Raw genomic sequence first — 19,127 nt, forward strand, 5'->3', positions numbered from 1 at the left:
ATTAATAAGCTGCATTCTGAATATCTCTTAACCTCTGTTCCCTTGTGTTTAAAATCAAGGTAATAATGCATTCCAAATCTTCTTTTTGTAAGAATTCTTTGCGGTAACATACAAGAGGGGCTAGCAGAATGCCTGGCTATAAGGAAATGCTGAACAGATGGTTGGAAAGGATATAATGGAAACATGCTGAATACTCCTTCATTCTGAGGTTCATTCTCATACAGTATTTCTATCACTAAAAGCACACGGAATTGATGATCACCAACTTTTCTTTTAAACAGTCTGTGTCCCCCACAGGTCACTGAACCTCTCAGAAAAGAATTCTGATATCTTCTAGCAACGTGCCCTATGAACCCTGGCAAGAGTAGGGCTTATCACCATGGCATTGGGAAGTCAGCTGTGCTATGCTCATAAAGAGAATACATTTCACTAAATGAAAGAACGTATATGGTTTCTAGAAATACTTAGCTTGTTTCTGGGCCAGGGATCCTCATTTCTGTTATCCTCAAACTGCCTTTCCAAATAACTTTAATGAAAAGAACCCCTGACTTTTCCATACCTTGAAGATTCTAATCTAGTGTGTTATTCTAACATCCACACATTCAGGAGCCTCTTGGACCCTCTGTCCCACTCAGGAATTTTCTTACCTGTGTTAAGGGAATCTGACTTAATCACAGAAAATATTTGTGCTTATTTGGTGATATAAATCATAAAATATAAAAGACGTGTTGCAAATAAAAACATTTAATTAGCTTAAAATGATTATTGCACACACTAGCAACGTCATCCTAAGAGGAAGATTATCGGATACAAGGAGGAAAGGAATGGAAATGAGGGAAATATTTTAAAATTCATACAATATACCAGAAGCTGGAATACTTCACTACCAGCATTTACTGGCCTTAATGGATGCCAACCTCTATGCGAGCTCTTTTATGCCCACTTTCTCATATAATCATCACAACTAGTCTTTGATGTTGGGAAAGCAGATCCCTTTTTTCAAAGTGGGGAAGCCTTAGCAGAAAAGGGATAACTTGCCCAAGGTCCCTTATCCAAGAAATGGTGTGTTCAGAACTTGAACTGCCAAATCTGGATCCAAAATCTAAGATTTCTCATGCTATCATTTCACGTGCCCCATTGTTAACTTAAGCAGAGGGTAAAATCTTGACCCTCATAATTGGAAAGAGTAGGTGTGGGATACAATTTTTTGACCACTTTACAGCAACAGATACTATTATATAGGAGGACAACTTCATTGTCTCTCTATATCACTGAGATAAAGATGCACCCCAACTTCTCAGTCAAAGGAAGAATGAGCTAGATCTTGATTTTGCTTGAACCAGAGATCAATAGGTTTTAACAGAACTCTGAAATTCTGGAGTCTCCACTTATAATGCTTTTGTTGTGTTTGTATCTTGGGTCCAATTGCAGCTCAACTGGTTACAGAGAACAAGTTTTCCTTACTCACTCACCATCTTCTCCTAGCTCATGGCTTTTCCTCCAAAACCTTCTCTGGGTATTTTCATCAATAGGCTTCATAATCAGAAATATAAAGAGAATCACAGCAACACCAATTCTACCCCCAGGACAGGTTCCTGAAGGCAAGCTTCGGACACTTCACTTGCTTTTCAGACAAGAGTAGAAATAATTGGGCTGCACTAGGTCTATTTTTAGGAAATTATTCTGAAGAACAATCATTAGGTAGGAAAGATTCTACCTTCTCCATCTTCATGGGCTTGCTAAATGAGGACAGCAGTTTGTGGAAAGGCGGTTGTAAGCTTTTAAAACCACTACATTTCATACAGAAGTTGGTTTCTTACATATTTCAATGGGCATGGCCTGAAGCCCAAACTAAAAAGAAAGATACCCATCATTAGCTCTAATTTATTAACGATTCTTCTCTACCACGTCCAGGACTAGGTGACGTGCCCAGAAAAAAAAAAAATCCATATAAATTTGCGTCATAAAAGCAAATGTCATGATTATTAAACCATGGGAGAGTCTGTCAGTTGGTGGGATATTTGTTTTTATGCTGGGTCCCCCCAGGGGTGGGGGTGGGGAACCTGTGCAGCGCCTGGTTTCCCAACTGAGCTCTATCTCCTGAGATTTGCAGTTACCTCAGTGCCTCTCACTTACACAAGTGGTTTAGGACAATTCAAAGTGTCCAGGCCAAAGACGCTGGCTCTAATCCTGGTCCTGCTGGATTTAAATAAATTCCCTCATCTCGAAACTGTGTGGATGGGACTAGGTGATGTCTAAGTTTCTCCAGAAGCCTCAAATTCTGGAGGCTCCTTCTTCTACTCCCTCCACCCTATTCACACATAGGCTTCCTGGCCTCTTCCCCTTCCCAAGGCAAACGCCACTGGAAGCAGGGGCGACTGCGTGAACTGGTCTGGTTGTCAGACTCCAGGACACGGAGGGGGCCACTTTCACCACAAGGCAGGGTCACCATAAGGGGAATGCGCACTTGGAAGTGACTTTCCTTTCCTGCTCTCGGGCATGGAGCTGGATGCGAAGTAGACCCCAGGCTTGTTCTCTGCGCCACTCTACCCCCTCTTCTCTGACAACAGCCAAGCCTGAGCCCACGCCTCCGGATGCAGCTTCGAGGCCATCTCAGCCATCGGGTTGGAAACAATTGCATTTTCCCACAGTCTCTCCTTCTCTCTCTCCCTGTCCTTCCATTCCTGGGCGGCTAGCAGGGGATGGACTAGGAGTAACTAGCTGGGAGGAAATGAAACACTGGGCTCATACAGTCCCGTTGTCTTTCCTGGAGTTCTACAGACTGAGACCTCAAGCCTGAAACCAACTGCCAAACATGCGGTTTTGGCCATTTACCTTCCATGCGCTCCATTTGGGTGTGCTTTCCCAGAGAAAATTCCAGGGAGGGTGGGAGATGGGGCTGGGTAGGTGGGAGGCAGATGCTCTGAATTCCTTGGCTCTAACACTACTGTCACCAAGAATAGTACAATTATCAAAAAGATAGTTTGGAGAACACACTTTGATTCCAGAAACAAATATAAACAATTTTATCAGAAGTTAGCTTAGACCCTAATTAATAGTGTTTGCTTAAAATATAAGTTCTTACCTGACAAATATATGGCAAAAATTCATTTGTCTGAACTAATTCACATATAGCCTAGACCTCTCTCTTTCTCAGAGTATCTCTAGTTCTATCACTTTCTTTCCTCATCTTTTCCTCCCTCTCTCGCTCTCTCACACACACACACTCACACACACACGTACACACACGCACGCATGCACACATACACTCTACCGTGAGACCATGCAGGTACATCACGGCATCACACTGAGAGGGACTAAGAGTCTACTCTTTCCCAACAAGCCATCTGTACCAGGAAGCCTCCTGAACCAGAGCCCGAAGAAGAAATAATATACTTGATCTCGGTTTTTCCTATCCAAAGCCCACATACATGCCCACCTCGTAACACACACGGCATCTGGCTTACACACCCCGACGTTTCCCTACCCACTGGGAGCTCTGCACCTCAAACACGTTACTGCAACTATGGGGAGTGAATTCTCAAGGACATAACCTGGGCTGAGAAACTGTGAGGACAAGAGGCAGCGACCTCTGTGTCCAGTGAGCTCAGAGCGCCCTCCTCACCAGCAAAGTCGAATCGAACTCCCATCCAGCTTTTCCTGGAGGGCAGTGACCTATCGATAATGCACCTCTCCAGGTCCTTGGCGTCCCATCCTGTCCTGAGAACCCTGTCATTTCCACACCATTGGCTGGAGCCTAAATGCTGCTTTGGGTACAGAAGAAAAGGAAATAAAGCTGAAAGAATATTCAGCAGCCACCTCCCCAGGAGGTTACAGAAACTCAGCTGTAAGGATGATGTCTGACTTCCCAGAGGAGAAAGGGGGAAGAGGAAAGACAAAAACATTCAAGAGTTGTCAAACTCCAGAGTTCTTCTTTCCACAGTGATAACAAATGCAGGCTACATCAAAGACTTTGCATTTTTCCTAATATGCCCTGAGCAGCTCTCAAGCTGTTGCCATTAAGCGACTCTGATGTTTTCTAATGCACAAGCACATTTATAGTAATTAGACACGGGATGCTTCTTTCCGTCCCAGAACCTTAATGCTGGAGCCTGTGGAGGAAGTCTGGCAGAGTCTTCTCGGTTACAGTGGCTACTCTCCTGTACCATCTCTTTTTCAAAAGGGAGGTGTGACGTGGCATATAGTGACAGGCTGGTACCAAACCCAGGGCGGCCCCCATAGAGCCCAGAGAGGGAGAACTGTGCCGGGGAGCACCCTCTACACCGCACCACAGCGGGGCAGGGCTGCGGGGAGGGAAAGGGAGAGAGGAGGAAAGATGGGAATAACGTTCCTTGGCGACGTTCCCATTTCGCCGCAGGGCTGACCAAAGGTGCTCCATGACACTGCATTCCTTAGGATGGCAAGGGGTAAAGAAGACCTTTCTGGAGTGAGCACATGTGCTCCTTACCCCATTTGGCTTCCTCAACCTCCAGGCAAACACAAACACCCACGCCTCCTACATATAATTTGCTGCCCTAGCCAAGACTGTTCCCAAAGATTACATTTGATATTTATTGTAAAAATACTACATAGTCAGAGTAAAATCTTCCATTATGCAAACAGTATACTGTGAAAGGTCATCTCCCCGTCACCTAACCACCCCCCCACCATGTGCCCTGGCCACAAGTAACCATACTCCACAGTTTACCTTATATCCTTCAAGAAGTGAGTTATGCATATGCAATTGAATCTGTATAAAATACTTCTAAAAATATTCACAGGGGTGAAATAAGTCAAACAGAGTGAAATAAGTCAAACAGAGAAAGACATGTATCATATGATCTCACTGATATGAGGTATTCTTAATCGCAGGAAACAAACTGAGGGTTGCTGGAGTGGGGGGTGGGGTGGGAGGGATGGGGTGACTGGGTGATAGACACTGGGGAGGGTATGTGCTCTGGTAAGCGCTGTGAATTGTGCAAGACTGTTGAATCTCAGATCTGTACCTCTGAAACAAATAATGCAATATATGTTAAGAAAAAAAAAAGAAGAAGAAGAAGGTAGCGGGAGGGGAAGAATGAAGCGGGGGAAATCGGAGGGGTAGACGAACCATGAGAGACGATGGACTCTGAAAAACAAACTGAGGGTTCTAGAGGGGAGGAGAGTGGGAGGATGGGTTAGCCTGGTGATGGGTATTGAGGAGGGCACATTCTGCATGGAGCACTGGGTGTTATGCACAAACAATGAATCATGGAACACTTCATCTAAAACTAATGATGTAATGTATGGGGATTAACATAAGAATAAAAAAAATAACAAAAAAATAAAAATATTCACAGGGAATCACACAGAGCATACTGTTTCATTACTTGCTTTTTTAACTTAATATATTTTGACATTTTTCCATGTCAGTATACTCAGATCTAATTCATTCTTCATAAGAACCAAATACTGTTCGGGCAGACCATAATTTAATGAGTCCCCTCATTAGTGACCATTAGGTAACTTCCAGTTGTTTTTTATTACAAGCCATGTTGCAGTTAAATTACTTGTACATATATCTTTGTGTACCTGTGCAAGCATTTCTTTTTTTTAATTCTTTTTTTTAAAGATTTTATTTATTTGAGAGAGAGAGAGAGAATGAGCAGGGGTGAAGGGTAGAGGGGGAGAGAGAGAGAGAGAGAGAGAAGAAGACTCCCCATCAAGCAGGGAACACGACGTGGGACTCGATCCCAGGACCCTGGGATCATGACCTGAGCTGAAGGCAGATGCTTAACCGACTCAGCCACCCAGGCACCCCTGTGCAAGCATATCTTAGAAGTGGAATCCTTGGCTTAAAAAGGATGTACATTATAAATTTAGATAGATGAAATCATATTGCTCTCAACAATAATAATTGAAAATAAAATGTTGGCTTTTCCACATCCTTGCCAACACACAGTATTCACCAGTAGGTGAAAATGATATTTTGGGGCACCTGGGTGGCTCAGTCAGTAAGTGTCTGCCTTTGGCTCAGGTCATGATCCCAGGGTCCTGGGATCGAGCCCTGCATCTGGCTCCCTGCTCCGTGGGAAGCCTGCTTCTCCCTCTCCCACTCCCCCTGCTTGTGTTCCCTCTCTCGCTATGTCCCTGTCTGTCAAATAAATGAATAAAATCTTTAAAAAAGGAAAGAAAGAAAGAAAGAAAGAAAGAAAGAAAGAAAGAAAGAAAGAAAGAAAGAAGGAAGGAAGGAAGGAAGGAAGGAAGGAAGGAAGGAAGGAAGGAAGGAAGGAAGGAAAGAAAGAAAGAAAGAAAGAGAAAGAAAGAAAGAAAGAGAAAGAAAGAAAGAAAGAGAAAGAAAGAAAGAAAGAAAGAAAGAAAGAAAGAAAGAAAGAAAGAAAGAAAGAAAGAAAGAAAGAAATAGAAGGAAGAAAGAAATGGTGTTTTATTGTTTTACTAAATTTTCACTTCTTTAATTATGAGTAAAATTGGGAATATACCCACTCATTATAAATCCTAAGTGTGCATTTATAATGCCCTATTTGTACACACACAGATACATACCGACAAACACATTTCCTTCATGAATTATTTATACATATCCTTAAGTCATTTTCTTTTGGGTTGTTCATTTACTTTTCTTGATCTGTAAGAATATATCCATATATATATATGAAATTACTATGTCCTTATCATATACATTCACATTTTCCCTACTTCGTCCTTTGAACTGTTTGTATTTTGTTTACAGTATTATTACAATACTGAAGTTTTCATATTTCTTAAAACATAACATCTGGGTTTTGTCAGACACCAAGCGTTTCCCCACTCCAATTTTTTAAAATTACTGGTATTTTCTTCCAGCACTATTATTACTTAATTCTTTGTGTAAATGTTTTAATCATTTAGAATTTATTTTGGTGTAAGACATGAGGTAAAGAACCAACTATATATTGTTCCCAAATTTCCAGTTGCCCAAATATAATTTATTACATAATCTAATTTTGGCTTTTAAATTCCAAATACTATCCCACATGTCAAATTCAAAACATATGCAGGTTATATCTAGACTCTAATCTGTTTCATTGATTTGCTATTTCTGCCTTGATTATAAGCTGATTTAATTACTCAAACTTTATTATGCGTTTCAATATCTGGTAGGGCCAGTCTTTCTTCATAGCTTTTCCTTAATATGTTTTATTTTCAAGCTGGAAAAGTTGCAAGCAGATTCTCTCTTCAAAGGTGGTGGCTTGGGTTTGCTTTGAGGGGGAAGTGCTCTTGCTCTGTGAAAAGCCACTGGAGTGGGTCCTAGGGTTATGCAATACCCACCCATAGCCCCGGGGAGCAACTAGAATGCAAACCCAGATGCACTCCGTTCCATCTGAAGCCAAAGGTTCCATTTAGAAATGTAAATTGGGCAGATTTTTTTAAAAAGAGATCTAGGTTTCTGTAGTTTATGTAGCCAACAGAGAAATGTTTCTTCCTAAGTGTGGAATTTTAACGTCCTAGTCCTATACATGAGCACATATGACACAGGAATGTGTGTCTCTCAGGGATAGAGATGGAAAGGAAGGAGCCAGCATCAGAGAGAGGCCTGTGTGGAGTCCTGATGTTCCCCTCACCCTCCAGCAGGCCACAGAGAATGTAAACAAGAACAGGCTGGGACTGGTGCAGTCCATCCTGGGCCTGGGCGCTTTATTCCACAATTGGTGTCATGAACAGTGAAACACCCTGAATTAGGAAAATGTGCATTGTTAAACTTCAGAGTTCTGATGTATTCTAGAGCCTTCAGAGAAAATTGTAGAGGCCATTTTTAGGCAACAGGCTTGAGCCATGGAAACTTGATCAAGGTCAAAGGGCCCACAGCGACCACGGAGCTGAAAACAAACAGGCTCATGAAGGGACCCACACCGAAATAGCCATAGGCCCTGACTGACCAAGTACAACCAGGCACCGTTCCTAAGATTACCAAAAAGGGAAAATTCCATACATTCTCCATACTCCCTCACTCTGCCCTGTAACTGTGGCCCCTCATTACCCGCCCCCCAACCGACAGTCTCTCCTTTGCTGTCCTGCCTACCCCTCCCTTGGGGTGTATTCAATAAACTTCTTTCTCCTTTGTTCTGTCTTGGGCGAATTCTTTTTTTTTTTTTTTTATTCTTATGTTAATCCCCATACATTACATCATTAGTTCTAGATGAAGTGTTCCATGATTCATCGTTCGTGCATAACACCCAGTGCTCCATGCAGAATGTGCCCTCCTCAATACCCTCCACCAGGCTAACCCATCCTCCCACCCCCCTCCCCTCTAGAACTCTCAGTTTGTTTTTCAGAGTCCATTGTCTCTCATGGTTCGTCTACTCCTCCGATTTCCCCCGCTTCATTCTTCCCCTCCCGCTACCTTCTTCTTCTTTTTTTTTTTCTTAACATATATTGCATTATTTGTTTCAGAGGTACAGATCTGAGATTCAACAGTCTTGCACAATTCACAGCGCTTACCAGAGCACATACCCTCCCCAGTGTCTATCACCCAGTCACCCCCTCCCTCCCACCCCACCCCCCACTCCAACAACCCTCAGTTTGATTCCTGCAATTAAGAATTCCTCATATCAGTGAGGTCATATGATACATGTCTTTCTCTGTTTGACTTACTTCACTCAACATAATACCCTCCAGTTTCTTGGGCAAATTCTTTCACTGCCCCTGCCAATTGGCTTCCACCCAATTGGGTTGCCCCACATTTGGGGACCCCATCCCATCAAGAGAGACACCACAAAAACCTTATTCTTATGGCCTCTTCTCTTTAAGGAATGAATATTCCTAGTCATCCTTGAAGGAGGTGGGGAAACATGGATTTTGGGGGTCTTTGGGTTTGGGGGTAAGAGAGATGTGCTTGAGGGCATCGCCCTGGGCTTAGTGAAGCAGCAGACTGGGGGCTGGACTGGAAGGGGAGTTGGCGAAAGAGATACACCTTGTCAACGACCTCACCGAGGGGCTTTGAAGGCTGCCGTAACTAAAATTCTTTTTGCATTCTCTCTGCTATTACTTTCTTCTGAAACCCCCAACCCTTCATAAAGCTTTGGACCATCTAACAGGCAATTATGGGGGGATTAAAGGCTGTGACGGTGCCCACCTGGGGGAAAATAGTCAAGAGGCATCCAACCACAGGGGGATGAGATCCAGGGAAACTGAGGGATTCAGAGGAGTCGGCAGAAGACGAACTGGCAGAGGACAGAGAGCAGCAGTTAGATGGCCAAAGTGGCAACAACTGTACCAATTTCTGTACTATGAGCATTTCCCAGGGAATCCCAGAAAATACGTAAGTGTTCTGGAATTTCTACAGGCAGTCAAATTTGGTTACCAAGGGGGAAATGTGGGGCTCCTGGGTGGCTCAGTGGATTGAGCATCTGACCCTTGATTTTGGCTCAGGTCATGATCTCAGGGTCATGAGATCGAGCCCACACAGCAGGGCTCAGTGGGGAGTCTGCGTGAGATTCTCTCTCTCCCTCTGCCCTGCCCCTCCCCCCACTCACAGGCACTCCTCTCTCAAAAAAATATTGAAATAAAAAAACTAAGGGGGAAATGTGGCCTCACATCTATTGACAAAGGATCATTTCTTCAACAAATGTTTGACTTTTTGTAAATTCTAGGTTTGCTACTTAAGGTGAGGTATGCTTTTACTCACTAATTAAACTAAGTTTTTCAGATAGGCCAGCTTGTGTCTTCAGCCTCACCCAGCTGTCACAGTTTTCAAATAGTCCAGTGAATCCTATCAAGGCAGGAAGATTCTTTATCCTAAACGAACAAAAATTAAAATCCAGCTTATCCAGGTAGTTACCCCAATTCTACTCGTAGCCAACTGAGGACTCTTAGTTGCAGCCTTTGCCGGTGAGCAGGGAGAGGCCCCCGACGATGGACAGCATTGGCATTTCCTCATGGCTCTGGCCTGTAGAGGGCTTTGCTCTTCCAGGTACTACTAAATAAAAATAATTACAGAATTGAGACTCCTCTGAGCCCACGCTACCCTTTCCCTCCGATCTCCCGACCTAGGTAAGCAGATCTAACCTCTGAGCCTTCCATGGTGCCCTTAGACTGCCTTTTGAGTCCTTGTTTCAATACAAGCTTCCTCTGATACTCCTTTGAACTCCATTTAAACCAGATATAAATTTGGATTTGGGGAGATACTTGTATCCCCCTCCAGACAACTTTTAATGTGATTCTCACTTAAGGTTATCCAGTCTTTAAGCAGTCATGGAAGACCATCTTTTGACTCAGGTGCCACTAGTCCTTATGAGTTCACTGATCCATTTAATATGCATTTATGAGCATATGTCTATTGTATTCACAACTCTATGCCATGGATAATAGAGATGCGGGTGATAATATTAGCTTTCATTTCAACAATATTATTTTTAAAATAATTTCCAAATGCATTACCTCATCTAATCCTACGTAGAAGAAATGTCTGTGCCTTAAAAGATATGTAGACTCCTGGGGAATAATATATTCCATGCCAATGCAAAAATATAATGAACTTTATACTTTCTGTCATGTTTTATAAAATAAGAAAATTAACATGAAGTCAGCTTAATCTTAGAAAGATTCTTGGAGGGCGCCTGGGTGGCTCAGTTGGTTAAGCGACTGCCTTCAGCTCAGGTCATGATCCCAGGGTCCTGGGATCGAGTCCCGCATCTGGTTCCCTGCTCCGTGGGAAGCCTGCTTCTCCCTCTCCCACTCCCCCTGCTTGTGTTCCCTCTCTCGCTGTGTCTCTCTCTGTCAAATAAATAAATAAAATCTTTAAGAAAAAAAAAAAAGAAAGATTCTTGGAGGGAGTGGACTCAGATCAGTTTGTGTGGGTTTTGGTTTTTTTTTTTAAGTCTTGGGATGAGCATGAGTGAATTTTTTTGAGGGGTGGGGGGTGGAGGGGCACAGGGAGAGGGAGAGAGAATCCCAAGCAGGCTCCATGCCCAGCATGGAGCCCGACACAGGGCTTAATCCCATGACCCTGAGATCATGACCCGAGCCAAAATCGAGAGTCGGACACTCCACTGACTGAGACACCCAGGTGCCCTGAACATGAGTGAATTTTTTAAAAATTATTTTTCATATAATCACAGTATAGAAATTTTGGAAAATGAAAAATATAACACCCCTATCCTAAGTGATATTATTAGCATGCATAGGAAAATGAAAATAATGGAATGGAGCATATACTAGAGTGTTTCCTTCCTTAATTTTTTTAATATGCCACATATCTGTATCTATATATAGTTCTTTTTTTTTTTTTTTTTAAGATTTTATTTATTTATTTGAGAGAGAGAATGAGATAGAGAGAGCATGAGAGGGAGGAGGGTCAGAGGCAGAAGCAGGCTCCCTGCCGAGCAGGGAGCCCGATGCGGGACTCGATCCCGGGACTCCAGGATCATGACCTGAGCCGAAGGCAGTCGCTTAACCAACTGAGCCACCCAGGCGCCCTCTATATATAGTTCTTAATGAGCATTAGGGCATAAATACTTACATGCTGCTGCAGAGTGTTTATAAGCATCATTTTAATATTTTTATCCTATTACAGTCAGTGAATATATGACAACATATCATATAACCATTGCTCTATTACTAGACAGACAAAGTTTTCCAACTTTTCAACTATTCTGAGCAAAGTAATCTTCCCATATTATTGTTTCTTTAAGGTAGTTATCCATAAGAAACTTTTTTTAAATAATCTGTCTTAAGTTTGAGCTTTCTTGCTGAAAATATGGTAAATTCTTGCAAAATTAGGGTGATTAAAATCCTAAAGATTTTTGCTGCAACACTTACTTATTTAAATCTACATTCCTTCTTGAGTGACTAATCCTTCTCTATAATTTTTTCTGACTGCTTTGTTCCTCTCAAGGTAAACAACATATTTTTCTGTCAACTTTTTGTTATACAAACGCAGAACCATTAACATCAACAAGACACTTTAAAAGTTGTACTTTAAGAAAAAAAACATTAAAAAAAAATGGATCAGTAGCAATACCAAGTGTTTTCTTTGGCTTGAATTAAAGAGTAAAACATTTTGGACCTGTAGAATCACTTTGGCACACTGAAGAATTAGGAACACATTTTCTTGAGTAATACGGTGGATTTGCTTCAGCTTCTATTTATTTTCTGTCTTTTCCCCCCTGCCCCAAGCTTGTTTGCATGAAAACAAGAAATGTTCCTGAATTCCCGCCTGCCTCACACCATTCTGCTATTCCTTTAATTAATTAGTCCTCTTAAAATCACCTCTTCCATTCCTCCCACATTGTTCTAATTCTATGCATAGATCCCACCCTCCAGCTGTTCACAGGGCTTGCTAGCAACCCAGTGGTGGTAGATTTTATAAGAGAAAGCAAATCCACATGTCTGTTACATTTAAAGTTTCACATCCGGAAATGTTTACGGTGGGTTCTCTACAATAACTCCTAGACACTTTTTTCTTGCAGGGAATTTCAGTGCAGATCATTTGAGAAGAGGAAACATGTGCACTTATGGCAGAAATAAAAGCTGCAGGACCAAATTCCTCCAGCCAGAAAAAAGAAAAGGTCCACAGGATACATGCATTTCCAAATACCTCAGTGTAAATTTCAGCACGTCAAATATAACTGGTTAGCTATTTAAGCTCTATATACAAAGAATATTGGGAAAATTACAAACAAAAAATATTAAGGTCTTTTTATATTTAATATTGTTACAAAAGAAATATGTGTTCCCCGTAAAAATTCAAAATTCACAGAAAAGCATAAAGAAGAAAATAATATCCACCAGGAATAATTTAAAACTTTTATGTCAAGAGAACCACACTGTTCAAATGATAGTTTTTTAAATAAAGTTGGAATCATGCTCCACATCGTGATCTCCAATCATGCTTTTTTCTTTTTTTTTGAAATTAAAAAAAAATTTTTTTTAAAGATTTTATTTATTTATTTGACAGAGAAAGACACAGTGAGAGAGGGAACACAAGCAAGGGGAGTGGGGGAGGGAGAAGCAGGCTTCCCGCAGAACAGGGAGCCTGATTGAGACTTGATCCCAGGACCCTGGGATCATGACCTGAGCCAAAGGCAGGTGTTTAACTGAGCTACCCAGATGCCCCTCCGATCATGCTTTTTTCAATTAACAATATCCCAGGAACAATCTTCTATGTTATTGGTGTCCTGAAACATAATTTTTGTCTTATTTTATATATGAATATATCACAGATTAGCTAATTCCTGTTTTTTAGAAGTTGTGGGGTTTTTTTTCCTATTATAAGTAACTGTAATTGTAACTTGACATAAATTTTTTGCACATTTCTTATTATTTCCCTAGGAGAGATTTTTAGAAAAACTAGTTTCGCTAATCAAAAAATACAAACAATTTTAGAGATTTTTAGTAAATGTTGTTGAGTTGTCCATGAAGGACATTCCCTTCTTTTAATCTATGAAAACGTACCACACATATGCCTTTCTACTTTTTTTTTTTTTTTAAGATTTTATTTATTTTACAGAGAGAGATACAGCGAGAGAGGGAACACAAGCAGCGGGAGTGGGAGAGGGAGAAGCAGGCTTCCCGTGGAGCAGGGAGCCTGATGCGGGGCTCGATCCCAGGACCCTGGGATCATGACCTGAGCCGAAGGCAGACGCTTAACGACTGAGCCACCCAGGCGCCCCATGCCTTTCTACTTTTAAATTTTTAAAAATCAGGTGTGATATTGTTAACCAACTTCTAAAATAATTTGTGTGCCTATGTATCCATCCTTTAGTCCCTTCACACATTTAATCCTTTTATTTCTACAACAATTTTGTAACTAGAAAAATGGCGTTTTGTCCCACCATGCTAATACCTAGAAGATGACCATAGTTTGTTTCAACCTTAATCCTTAATCCCATCAATCAAAGCTTTCCCACAAGGGGACTCTAAGATTAAAAGGGAAAATTACTACTTCTGATTGAAAAAACAATCATAAAGACTTTTAGACTCAAAGGTGGCTGCCTAATGTTTTAGCTACCCAGCACCCTTCCTCTCTTGGTCTATTCAATATTTTTGGTGGGGGGTGGGGGTAACAACAGTGGCCTCATTTCATCTGTTTATAGTTCAGCTGCTAGTTAGCATCCTGCTCCTGTCAGAGTAAGTCATTCATCCCTTCAATAATTATTGAGCACCTACTTTGCGCCATGCGCTATTCTAGGATCTTGAAATTCAGCAGTGAGCAAAAGTGAAAATGCTCCTAGTTTCTTGGAGCTTAGATCTGTAACAGGGAGAAACTTAGCATGTCTGACTTCACATTGCCTCTATTTCCCTTGGTGCTGGGACCTACGGCTTAGAAGCTTCTGATATGCCCTCCACATAGGCATGTTAATCATTGAAGGAATTTTGCTTACAGCTAAGATTTGTAAAAACTGCTTTTTTGCCCCAAACCTACCTCTCTTGTGAAGATAAGGAAGTACATACAGATAGGACTACGTTATGTCCAAGATTAACGGGAACAACATGGCCAGATCCCTGTACACAAAGATCAACTGACCAAGGACAAAAATTACACGACCTTCCTCGGATGTCTACAGAGGTCAGTCACCTATTGACTCAATCCTCCCCCGCTTCCCCCTTTTGCTGACGTTACAGAAGCTTAAATTTCACGCTGAGGGGAAGTGGTTTTTGGGGACGATAGTCTCCAATCTCAGTGTGCTGGCTTTCCACATAAAGTCACTTTTCTACCCCAACATCTTGCCTCTCATCTTACTGGCCTGTCATGTGGCGAGCAGAGGAGCTTGAACTGGTTCTAAACCCTAGTTGGAGGAGTTGGCCAAGTTACACTAAATGGAGTTACTTTCTAGAATTTTATATGCAGACAGTGAGAAAAATATTCTTTCTTTCCCCTTGATTGAGAGCTGTAAAGGTAATGTTTTATTTATTTATTTAGTTAGTTAGTTAGTTAGTTAGTTAGTTATTTCTAGCTCTACGCCCAACATGGGGCTTGAACTCACCACCCCGAGATCAAGAGTCACATATTCTATTGATTCAGCCAGTCAGGTGCCCCTAAAGATACTATTTTAGAGCTTCCAGCAGCCGTGTCCTCTGCCGTGTGAGGGCACCAGAAGAACGAACGAAGCCAAGAAATACTGTAGAAGCTGAGAAAAAAAGCTAGAGAGCCACGGACCTGGGGCTGTTTTGCATCCCCAGCCCCAGCCCTGTGTTTCCTGGTTACAAGAGACCATATAACGCCCACTGCCTTTTTGTCCTTAACCTATTTGTCTAACACAGACTCTGGTCCCACGTCTTAGAAGATGGGATCTAGGAGCGCTAAAAAGCCAGGTGCAGAAGAGGAGATGCTAAGCTTCTGTCTATGTGTTTCTTCTTCCTTTGCTCCAGCCATACTTTAAGTATTTCACCTGCCCCCACATTTCATTCATTCAACAAACATTTTTTTCAGCAATGACTGTGCATCAGATAGTCTTCTAGGAGCTACGGACACAGCAGTAAACAAAACACATGAAAATCCCTATCCTTACAGAATTCAATTTCTAGTGGAACCAGCTAGACAATAATCAAACTAATGAAGAGAGTGGTGATACCAAAAAAAAATTAGTGGGAAAGGAGAATCGGGTGTTGAGGAAGGGGAGGTAAGGGATTGTTATTTCAGGGTCCAGTGTCCAGCCCCTGGGAAGAGTCTGGACTCTAAGACCAGAGTTAATTTGAAATAAAAAGGAAAGTGAGGGGAAAAGGGAAAAGGTGTTAAAGGATATAGCATTGCAGATTTAGTTTACCCTGTTCTTTTAATAAAGAGATAAAATGTTGTAATGAAGGATGGAGTGTCAAAATTATCCTTCTGGCATACTTTATAAGGGATCCCCATCGAAGTCAGCACTGGTGTCCAATCCACCTGTACCCACCATTGTTCTTGCCTGAAGAGTCACTGAGGGGTCAGAGAGAGTCAGGTTCCACTGGATTGAAATCTAGAGTGGGGAGTCCTCAGCTGAGATACCAGGAGACACTAAAGCCATAAAATCAGGCAACATCCACAACTTTAGGGACAGACAGACACTGTTAGTACACATATACATGCAACATCTATCTACTATAAACACACACATATATATATGTACATCTATTATATATACAAACATCTATTATATATATCTACATACATACATACATGCTATCACTGAGACCCAAGATAAATTGAAATGAGGATCCTTTCTCTGTGAAGGAGAAATGATACCACTATTAACTAAAACCTCAACCTCCTCTCTCTAAAAGAAGAAGTGAGTCATGAATGTGCCCAGGATTGCTGGCCTTCAAAATCAAGGGCCCTCCCCTTCTCTACATCACTTGTTTGTGAAACAAACAGGAGATCAAATTAAGGTGCTCAGAAAGGCAATAGGAGATCGCCTGGATTTAAAACCCAAGAATCTCAGAACCAACCTGTCCAGTGATGTGTCAGTATCTTACGGGCCTACAGACCCCAGAGAGGCAAGCCTGGGAGGTTGGTTCATCAGAGAATCACAAATGCCTTGAAATGTAACCTGCCCCCTCTCTTCCTGTCCAGAGCTCCCTCTATTCATGGGCACCCAATCCACTCTTATTCTACCATCTCATGCTTGGCCTTCCTTTCCTCACTTATAAAATATTATAAAGGTTAGATCATTAAGGTCCCCTCAGCATAAATTCATCCAGCCTTCAGTGTTGGGAACCAAAGGATCACCCCTGCAAGGAAAACTACGCTTCACAAATGCTCACTAAGGCATGGGCTTGGCATCAATCCCAAGGGGTCAAGACGAGTAGGCCCCCTCTAGTCTATAAACAATGATTTAAGAAAGTTTTCTATCTAATTTGAATACAATCCGGTCTCCCCCCCCCAAAAAAAAAAAAAATCCTTTAGTTAGAAGAAAGAGGAACCATTTTTTAGCAGTATCGGGAAATTCTGCAGTATAAAGCCTGTGCTAAGTGATAAGCTACCACTCCCTTCTTGATGCCCTTTGTGGATAACGTACCAGGAAATCCAGAGCCAAGCCACAAATAGCCCCAACCACAGAGGCTTGGAAAGGGACCAACGACTGTATGACAGTATGACTAACTGGTGAAAGTCCCAGGGCCATGCACGAGAGCAGTACCCTGTGGGGGAGGGAGAACCGACTGAGCCCTCAGTGGCCCATCCCCCACCCCCCTCAGACATTGGTCTGATATTCCTCTCAGATCTACTTATGGCAGTTACTGTTTCTAAGTAGAGGGTACATTTCAAGAGCCTAATTCTGTTCCTCTTAAAGATTACATTTTCTATAAGAAGCACAAGGCAGCAGATTACACCCCTGGCCCTCTCCAACATTCCCCTGCCATACAAGCCTCACTGGCAGACCTAGGTCTCCCCACAGACTCCCAAGTTCCCTGAGAACCGGAATGGCTGTGCTCTGATGAGCTTAGCCTTTCCTCTCTATCCCGCATCACAATGCCCCAGGGGATGGCAGAACATGGTCCTTCCCAAGTCCGCAGAGACCTGCTGGCCCAGAATGACTGGGGGCAGGGCCCAGGCGTCTGCATCTGGGCAAGCGCGCTAGTCACCCCCACAGGGGCTGAGAATGACCTAACTGGCAGCAAGTCACAGCACAGGGAACACAGAACCGTAGGCCGAAGGCCCTGGATTCCAGCCCAGCTGTCACCGTTAACTGCGTGGTCTGAGGGAAAGCTCCTTTGAAAAGGAAACTCTGGTTCAGTTTTCTTTTCTTTTCTTTTTTTAAAGATTTTATTATTTATTTGACAGACAGAGACACAGCGAGAGAGAGAGCACAAGCAGGGGGAGCAGCGGGCAGAGGGAGAAGCAGGCTTCCCGCAGAGCAGGGAACCCGATGTGGGGCTGGATCCCAGGACCCCGGGATCATGACCTGAGCTGAAGGCAGATGCTTAACCAACTGAGCCACCCAGGCGCCCCATGGTTCAGTTTTCTAAAGAATGGATTTAAACCTCTTTGTGGCCACTTACTCTCTTGCTGTCTTTGACATTTGAAGACAACACCTTAATGTGACAAGGCCTATCGTGGGGCTATACGATACTCAGGCACAGTTGCATTCACTGAGAGCAGAAGGAGGGAGAGGGAACATGCTTGCCCCTGAATCATATCCCGTGGATGGTCCCTTCGCACAAGCAGGTAGGAGCTGAGGACATCATCCTGCCACATCATACTTGACTGTCTGGAAGTTCTTGAATCAGTTCAACATCTGGGTTGCGGTAGGGTTATCCCTGATGAAGGATTAAAGTAACTTCTCTGGGATACCATGACACTTTCAGACAACTGCAAGTGGTTTAGTTTGGCTACACAAAGGGTACTTGAGTGAAAAATGAGGCTATGGAGGAGGTAAGAGCCAACATCTGGAAAGTCTTCTGTGCTAAACTAATGAAAAGCATAAGACAACAGTGAAAGAGTCTACATAAGGAGTGCCATGATTAGCATTGCATTTTATAACAATCCCACTCAGACAGCACCATGAAGGGCGAGTGGTGGTGGGGACCAAAATGGAGGCAGAGAGACTGGTTAGAAAGTCGATGGATTAGTGTATTTGAGAAGTGCTCAAGCTTGAACCAGGCAAGGTAGTGGGATCACAGAGAGAGGAATGGAGATATACTATTGAAAAGGTGGGCCATACAGGACTTGTGACAGGTTGGATAGAGTAGTTGAAAAAGAAAAGCACCCATTATTGCAAAAAAAAAAAGACCCTCCAATACAACAAAATGCAATGAAACTAGACACTTTTGGTACAAACCTGTCACATCAACAGTCTGACAAACCTCAGGGCACTGTCTTCTCTTGCCATTTTGAATCTCTCTACTGGACAATTCCTCAATTCATGTTTCAGGAAGCTGGTTTCCATTTGGACATGGACCTGCATGGCAAAACCTGGAGAGGGCTTAGAAAAGTGGCTTCCAGGAGCATTCAGGTCTTCATACAAGTGAAAGAAAAGCTGTCAAACATTCACATCACTTTGCTCAGGTTTCTTTGAGAAATGCTCTTTGTCACTTCACCGGGCTCCAGTATATTAACCACCTCCATCCAATGCGAATCAAGAGCAGGGCAAAAAAGGGAGGCATGACACAGGAGGAACGTTCCAGAGAACTTCATACCACTGAGAATCAAGGAAACAAGATTAACTCGATTAATA

At 42.5% G+C, this 19,127-nt stretch overlaps 1 long non-coding RNA gene across 4 annotated transcripts in view; it reads right to left on the reverse strand.

Annotated features, from left to right (window-relative positions):
• The window catches only part of LOC135364785 (uncharacterized), a 43,558-nt gene that overhangs the window by 15,100 nt on the left and 9,331 nt on the right, over positions 1 to 19,127 (reverse strand). For all 4 annotated transcript variants that reach the window (XR_010412512.1, XR_010412513.1, XR_010412511.1 and 1 more), the window contains one exon: positions 18,732 to 19,091. This is a non-coding gene — a long non-coding RNA (uncharacterized LOC135364785). The remainder of the gene's footprint in view (positions 1 to 18,731; positions 19,092 to 19,127) is intronic.

The sequence above is a fragment of the Mirounga angustirostris genome, unplaced genomic scaffold, assembly GCF_029215605.1.
Source record: "Mirounga angustirostris isolate CCGP_5_RB_7025 unplaced genomic scaffold, mMirAng1.0.hap1 SCAF_6, whole genome shotgun sequence".
Lineage (NCBI taxonomy): Eukaryota > Metazoa > Chordata > Mammalia > Carnivora > Phocidae > Mirounga > Mirounga angustirostris.